Source organism: Triticum urartu, chromosome 2A (assembly GCF_056163025.1).
Source record: "Triticum urartu cultivar PI428250 chromosome 2A, HENAU_Tu73, whole genome shotgun sequence".
NCBI classification, from domain to species: Eukaryota; Viridiplantae; Streptophyta; class Magnoliopsida; order Poales; family Poaceae; genus Triticum; species Triticum urartu.
This window is the reverse complement of record NC_141874.1, coordinates 636,372,279-636,380,334: the sequence shown is the minus strand read 5'-3', so window position 1 is coordinate 636,380,334 and position 8,056 is coordinate 636,372,279. Positions and strand designations below refer to the sequence as shown.

The 8,056-nt window shown below is 45.3% G+C and overlaps 1 pseudogene across 1 annotated transcript; it reads right to left on the bottom strand.

Annotated features, from left to right (window-relative positions):
• Nucleotides 1–1,153: 1,153 nt before the first annotated feature.
• Nucleotides 1,154–7,361, bottom strand: LOC125532164 (uncharacterized; annotated as a pseudogene). Its single transcript, XR_015617211.1, has 11 exons — nucleotides 6,975–7,361; nucleotides 6,736–6,800; nucleotides 6,515–6,629; nucleotides 3,402–3,469; nucleotides 3,233–3,309; nucleotides 2,961–3,026; nucleotides 2,786–2,852; nucleotides 2,483–2,665; nucleotides 2,260–2,313; nucleotides 2,046–2,141; nucleotides 1,154–1,786 (listed from the first exon to the last, which is right to left on the bottom strand). The product of XR_015617211.1 is annotated as an uncharacterized LOC125532164 (transcript).
• Between the last annotated feature and the right edge of the window lie 695 nt (nucleotides 7,362–8,056).

The window sequence follows — 8,056 nt, the reverse complement described above, 5'->3', positions numbered from 1 at the left end:
GACTTTTTTTGAGAAATCGCCTCGACGTGACTTCGTACCCGGATGAATTATCCCGTGGGATCACCCTCGCTTGCGTACTATTCGGCTGCTCCTCCGCTCCACGGATCCACCCCTCAACACCTCTTCTCTCTCTCACAAGCCAATACTTATGGGAGACGGCAGAAAAGGCGGCGGCGATGGTTATTGTGTTCGATTCTAAACCGGTAGACCATGTTGTAAGGGATCACGAGAAAAAAACAACTGGATGGGTAGATTCGTTTCCAAGAAATCCGGAGAAGCAATGTGAAGGTTCGCGTGCGTGTGTGTACGAAACAGACACGAACATTTATGTCTTCGATGGGTTGAGGCAGAACACGATTGAACTGGTCAATGATTGAACCGGTCAACTAAAATCTAGCCAAAAATAAATGACCGACCCAGATCAAACGTGCCTCTGTTTTTTAATAAATATTAGGTAAAATAAAGATAAGCAGGTAAAATAGTACCACCTCGGATGTAGAAAATAACATAGGCAGAAAAAATTGAAAGTGTAAATTCACAGGAAGAAGCGTATTGTGACGGTGAACCTGACAAAGTCAATCCATGTTTTATTATTAGGGAGAGATATCTGAACATTTATCACCAATTAACGAAAAGGTACCGTAAAGAGCGCATACCTACATGGCACCGCAGAGGGTACTTCTCAGGAGGCGCGCCATGGGCACGCCCCAGCCTCTAGTTTATTTTATCTATAGGAACGAACAAGTAGTTAGCTAGTTTTTCTATACAAGCTGAATGCGTTCGGCTTTTCAAGCAAAAAAACAATGTAAAAACATTTACCTCCAAAGTACTCTTCTAGTCCCGAGCTCAAATGACCTTGGATGAACAGTAAAACCAAAAAATATTTACAAAAAAGTCTGAATATTTTTAGTGATAAACATTGACAAAAGTTTTCAGCGCTTGCAAGATTTCAGCATGAAACGACAATTGTAAAAGCCGTGGCAAAAAAAAAATGACCGCTCCCATTCACCTTCTTTTTATCTCCCTGGATACCAGGAGTATATATTGTTTGATTTCTTCCATATGAAGTACACCCCGATTCAACCTTAGTTCAAAGCTGCGACACTTATCATGGATCAGAGGGAGTACTAAGTATAAAACTGACTTAACACAGTGACAGAACACTCCTCGCTAATATAAGTATAAAACTTGCTTAACACAGAATGTTGATCAGTTCACCAGTGCACACATTCGGTTTGTTTCTAAAAGACTGATGTTCTACCATCCAATCACACGAAAAAGGAACAAATTGTAACGCTGGTCTGGTTACAAACTCGAAGTCAACAGCTCTTTGCACCAAGAAACCAAAGCCACTCTGAAATTGCTCAAACGATGAGATATTTAGGCAAATAGTTTCGGTTGGGTGTGTGATATACACATACCACAGCTCCCAGAAAATCACAAGCAAAGCAGGGTAAAAGTATCGCTTATATCCGTTTGCCAGGATTCAGAAAATCTCGCCGAGTTATACCATAGAGAGCAGCAGCACCAAGGGTATGCACCATGAAGCACCAAAACGCTATACCTCTGGCTGCTGACTTGTAACATCTTCTTGGTTAGAGGCGTCATCAGGAATACTGGAAGATGGGCTTTGTTTCTGACTTGTAACATCTTCTTGGTTAGAGGCATCATTAGGAATACTGACAGATGGGCTTTGTTTCCTTTCTGCCTGCAGCGACCGGCACAGGGACTCGAGTTTGTCCTTTTGATTCTTATATTTGTCTAGTTGCTTCTTCATCACCTCATGCTGCACGCATGACCAAAAATAGGTTCTAAGTTAGCAACATGCGTACCAACTTGCACAAAATTCTCCTAGTATGCAAGCGAAGGTAGATGAAACTGCATAACCATAAAAAATAAATAAGGTGATACCACACACGGGTATGGTATTAAAGGAGATTAATATGAGCTATCAAAAGCATGTGGCTATAGCTTCAAACAAATAAGATCAGGTAGGTGCGCTTGTTTTCGAACATCCTGATTAGTTTGTATAATGCATGCATTACCTCCTCAATGAGCTTCACAAGAGCAATATCTGAATTCTCACACTTGTTCTTCGGGGCTTCATTTTGCTTCCTGAAGTCTTTTATCGCCTTCACCATCTAATGTGGAGATAACAAAATAAATTTTAAGTTCTGTAGGCAGAGCAATTAATAAGAAGAAAGGTTCAAAGCAGAATAGCAGACACAGTGATGAGTGTGAAGTGAGATGGGCAAAAACCTGTTCCATCTCCTTGTAAGTTTCGAACACTTCATTGCTTTTTGACAGGGCATCCTGAAACGATATAATGGAACACAACATTTACACCTATAATCCCCATTAAAATGGATAAGCTGGAATGCTGTTTATGTGCTCATCTACTGGGGGAGGGGAAATCCACCATTAAGATAAACTGGAGCAATAGAATTAAGAGTTAAGAGTAGGATTTTCTCTGCAAAAGTACCTGAAACTGCTGAAAATTTTCACCATCAGCAGCTAGCTGCACCCGCAGGTTCTTCTCAGTAGTGACAAGTTGAGAAACTTGCTCAGCATACAATACCATTTGGGCATGTTCTTGAGCTGCTTTCGCTTGATGCTGTTGAATTTTCAGATCAGCAAGCTCAAGTTCCAGCGTCTTTTCTTTCAGCTGCATGTGTGACGAGCCAACGAGAAACAAAAGTTCATAGAAAGTACAATAAACAACACATAAATCATTGTTGTGGGCTTGTGGCAGTATTGGATCCTTGGAGATACTGGTCAAGCATACCTGATGAGCATATTTCTGCTGAATGATATTATATTGATCAGCAAGGTCTTTGAGTTTATTTCTCAGCCTACAAAATAGCAGCCATCATCACGTATGTAACTTTGTTGTGAATCAAGGTTGTTTCAATTATTGAAACTCTTAAAACTGAAGACATGCCTAAGCTTAGTAGTCTTACGAATTGTTCTCTTCAAACTGAGAAATGCATTCGTTTTTCTGCTCCTCAAGCTTGACACTGACAGCCAATAAAATATCATAAATATAACGGTATATAAAGGATAAAAAGTACTCCATTTAATGACCAAGTCAAATACAGGGATCAAGCTGGCTGGCTATCCCCTTTTCATGGGGGGCAGCCAATCCCATAGAATATGTATTTAGGTAATGAAATTAAAAAGGACATTCATAAATATTTATTTCAGATTACTGTCATGTAATGTATCATTGACCTTCATAGCATTCTCGAATTTGTCGGACATCTCCATCCGAAAGTTCTGCCCCTCTGTTGACACCCTTTGGCACTCTTCCTGAACCACAGACCTAAAATATATCACGGTTGAACAAAAGTGCAAAATACTTATGAATACTAGTTTCACATCTCAGAACTAACTGAACATACCTTTAACATTTTGTTTTGACGCTGAAATTCTCTACAAAGAGATTCTAATTTTTCTTTAACTGCAATGGCTGCAAGAGACAAAATGCAAACAGCACATCTTAGTAGGTAGGAAGGATAGAGTAAAAACCCAGAGTAATCATGTATTTAGTTAGATCTATTTTGCTTTGTCCTAATACATGTATATTATAGAACATTATACCAACCAAAAAAAAGTGTAGCTGTAGTGTTTGGACAGTGAACCCTTAACTGTTGAAAAACAGGCATGTAGTCGGGATCATGGTTTCACATAATACAAACTTGCCTGCATCCCTCTCTGCTACCACCCTATGGAAATATGATTTCTAACCAATACACTTCCAGGCAATGATTTCTACTGCGGTCAAAATAATTTTGGGCCTCTTCTGAATATACATCTCTCACGCGTTCGACTTGGTGTCTTGGGCATTGCTCTTCGAGGTGCGGCGTAGGATCGGCTTTGGGCCTCACTTGGACGCTTCCGTGAGTGGGTTGCCGTCCTCGAGAAGCACAATGGTGAGCCGGGGCCGCTGATATGGCGCCACAAGGGATTGCGACATGGTGACCTGCTATCCCCCATGTTCGTGTTGGTGATAGACACCCTCAACAGTTTGTTTTGACCAGGGCCAGGGAATTCGGGGTGCTCCGTAGTCACGCGCCTCACACTTCGTTTGCTGGCGTCTACGCTTTACGCGAATGCCGTGGTCATCTTCAGTCACCCAGATAGGGGGGGGGGGGGGGGGGGGGTTGCTCGCTGTTTGCGGCTTGTTAGCGCTCTTCGGGCACATGTCGGGGTTGCAACAACTTCGCTAAATGCTTGGTGTCCACCATAGGTTGTTCGGACGAGGTGGCCTCGAGGCTGCATTGGTGATGGAGTGTCAGCTGGCTCCATTCCTGATCAAGTACCTCGGGATCCCCCTCATCCTCCGGAAGTTGTTAAGTGCGGCTCTCGAGCCATTGGTTGACATGAGCACGGATCGCCTCCCTACTTGGAGGGCATCGATGATGGCAAAGGTTGGGCGCCTAACCTTAGTCAGATTGGTCCTAGCCACCATGCCATTGCACTAGGTGGTGGTTCTTGGCTTGAACAAGCGGTCCCAGATTGACAAGATCCTCAGGGGGTCCTTTTGGTTGGCAGGGCGGCCACTGCCACGTCAACTGGCATTGGGTGTGTAGGCCCCTTCGTCTGGGCGGCCTGGGTGTTCTGAACCTCAGGAGGGTGGCAATCAGTCTCCGGGTCTGTTGGCTCTAGAGGATGCTCACTGATCCCAACCGCCCCTGGAAAGGCCTCGACCTCCAGTTCTCCTGGGATGAACACGCAGTGTTCACCGCATCCACCAAGATGGTGGTTGGCGACAGAGCTACTGCCTTATTCTAGGAGGACCGCTGGCTTCATGGTCGGGCAATCTCAGAGATAGCACCCAAGCTGCACCAGCTAGTCTCCCTGAATCTTCGGAATGCCCGATCGCATCAAAGTTGGATCTCGGATATCAGGGGCGGCATGGGGCGCTGGCACTATGCCATCTGCCAGTTGGCACGTGTGGTGCAGCTTGCTCCCCACACGGATGCCCTCTAGTGCCATTGGACGGCGGATGTGCAGTACATGTCCAAGAGTTGCTATGACGCTCTCTTTGAGTGCGCGGTCGGATCTCGCTCGTCAAGTTCTTCAAGTAGCTCGCTTGACCAGATCGGAGCGTCTTGCGCTTCGTGGCTTGCAGCACACATCGAGTTTTGTGCTATACGACCAGTCCAAGGAGACGATGGCCCACCTCCTCTCTGGCAAGTGCTCTCCTGGTTCAGGTTGACTGCTATTGGCCCAGCCGAGGGGCGGACTTTGTGGATTGGTGGCAAGAAACTTGCTTCTCGTCTCCTACCTCGGGTCCTCGGCTCGGAAGGGCGTGTCCTCGGTCACCCCGTGAGTGGTTTGGTGCATCTGGAAGCATCATGACGCAATCATCTTCGACAATGCTCGGCTCAACCTCGACCGTCTCCTCAACACAATCAAGTCGGAGGCTAGGCAGTGTGGGCTCTGGCGGGCGTGTCTAGGCTTGTGGCTTTGCTCCTGAAGGGAGCAACGACTAGCGTCTAGGGGCATTGTGTTGTGCGTTGGGTATGGCCTTGCTTGGGCTATTGTATGTTGGGTGCGTCCTTCTTGGAGCTTGTAATGACTCTTCTCTCTATCAATGCAGTGAAATGCAAAGCTTTTGCGTTTTCTCAAAAAGAAAAAAAAAGAATACATGAATGGTAAACACAGGAACAGAAAAATACACAGTAACTAAATGTCATGACATACAGAATCCTGCATGAATTGAAAACACATGAACAATAGAAACTATTTGATCATCTGGTTGCACCATAAAAAGAACACATGGATTTTCTTCAGGGATTATTAGATGTATTGCCATAGCCCACAGTTGCCAGACACAGAAAACATTCTAGAGCTCTAAGCCTTGGCTAGGAATTCTACGGAATTGGGGTGATGGACTATGGAAACCATAGGAATTTTAGTGTTCACAGTTTTTTAGTTTTCTGATCCCATGTGCCTCTATAGGAAAATTTTCTAGGGGTTGAAAATCCTTCCGGTGTTCATTGTTAACCCAAATTTCAAATAAATGAATACATTTATATAGTGATGGAACGATCATATAATGCATCTTTTCTATATAGAGTGGACAATTGTCCATGGAAGAAGCAGAAAGGAGATTTCGCTATGTTCTTCTTGCTAAATGTGTCTGGTCCAGCAGATGTTCCATGCTATAATTTCTGATGAAAGACCAAAAGAATACATTTTAAGGTAGTAAGGATTTTACGAGTGTGCATACAAAGGAAAAAAAACAGAGCAATCAGTATTTAGTTACATAGGTTTTCTTTTGTTTAATGAGAAGAATCCAGAAGTTTTCAAATCACCACATGTTATATATTAACATGGTTGTTATATATTAACATGGTTATTAGATAACTTTATTCCAAACAAAGGACAGCTTAGGGGTTTTTGACAGTGGATCCTTAACTGAGAGTAACCAACGGATTTTTATCCATTACATTCAACTGTTGGAGAACTAAGCATCGGGGTCACATTTTGGATAATAGAAACTTGCCTGCATCCCTCTCCGCTACCACTCCATGGTACCTCTGGGCAAGTTGCAACAACTCCTTGTCCTTCTCTAGCTTACTGTTCCGCTTCACGACCTAACGCTTTGGCTCGCCACTATCCTACAAAGTCATGGAATCAATCCGGTTTAGCACACACTTATCTTCCCACCAACACCAATATAGCAGGCAGAGAAATCTAAACCATATCCATTTCTGCGTTGGCAACCTTTGGATTGGCCAGCGGTTCCGATTGCTCTACCACAAAGCTCTCCTTCATTGCATCTTTGGCACCTGTGCCAGAGCATCAAAACAAGGTGAGCGAACATGTTACAGACTTCAATGGCGATGGGCGAAGCCGCTTAATAAGTTGCCTCATTCACCCTAAACTGTAACTGACGATTTGACGTCGAAATTAGATGACATCAGATCAGGAAGCTGCCGGTGCGTGGGAGAGGGGGAGATCACCTGCTATGTCTGCGGCGGGCCCCTGCTGCTCGGGGGCACGCTCCGGCTCCGAAGCGGCGGCGGCCATAGAGAGGCTCCGCAGGGCATCGGCGGCGTCGGCGGGGGTGGATGGAGCGCCTAGGGTTTGCTCGCCGTCGGCGCGGGCGGCGCCCTCGTGATCAGGGCCGAGGGCGGGATGCAGGGGATCGGCGGCGGCGGAGGCGGGGGCGGAGGAGACTGGCTGGGCCTGGTCGGCGGAGGAGCTCTCGACGAAGCCATCGGGGAGCGCGTCGGCCTCGGGGAGACGCGTCGCCGGCGAGCCTTCCATTGGTGTAGAGAGGGAGGGAGGGAGGGACGGTGTCGCCTCGCAGTCCCCTTGTGCTGCTGTCCTGTGTTTCGTGTAACTCTGCTGCTGCGAACACGCGTTCGGCACAAAGGCCGGTCATAACTCCGTCACTCCGTGTACGCTACTGGTAAATCCGCCATATAAGATTTATGTTTAGAAATGAATTTATTTCTGTTCGTTCTAGTTTCAGCAATCAAATCTGAATGATCCTCGATTCAAAAGCAGGGCCATTGGGCTATCGCATTCAAACATGTTTATACGCAAAAAATAAAATAAAAAACGAACTTGGTTCGGAATACTAGTATATTGTAATCTACTACTCCCTTTGTCCCATAATACGAGAGCGTTTTTGACACTAGTGGTGTAAAAAACGCTCTTATATTATGGAACAAAGGGAGTAGTTTATATGCTTGTAGATGATAATCTTAGCCAAAATTTTAATGAATTTTGATTGCTGTGTGCATATATACGACACGAACACACACACGCTCACGCGCGCACACGCACGCACAGCAGTTAGTCTATCCTTTGGCTGTGTGCATGCATCTTCAGACGCAGTGACCTGAAAATTTACTCTGTTCCATCATCTAACACAAATGTTCCTCATGGTTCCCTCTCAGAAGCGTCCAGTGACCATTCAAACTCAGCAATACCATTTCCTGTATTGTCCATGCTGCCCCACACGCAAAAACTCAGTCTGACACTCCGTAAGATACACTCAACACCTCATATGCGGACGTTAGCGTTCAATAGCCTC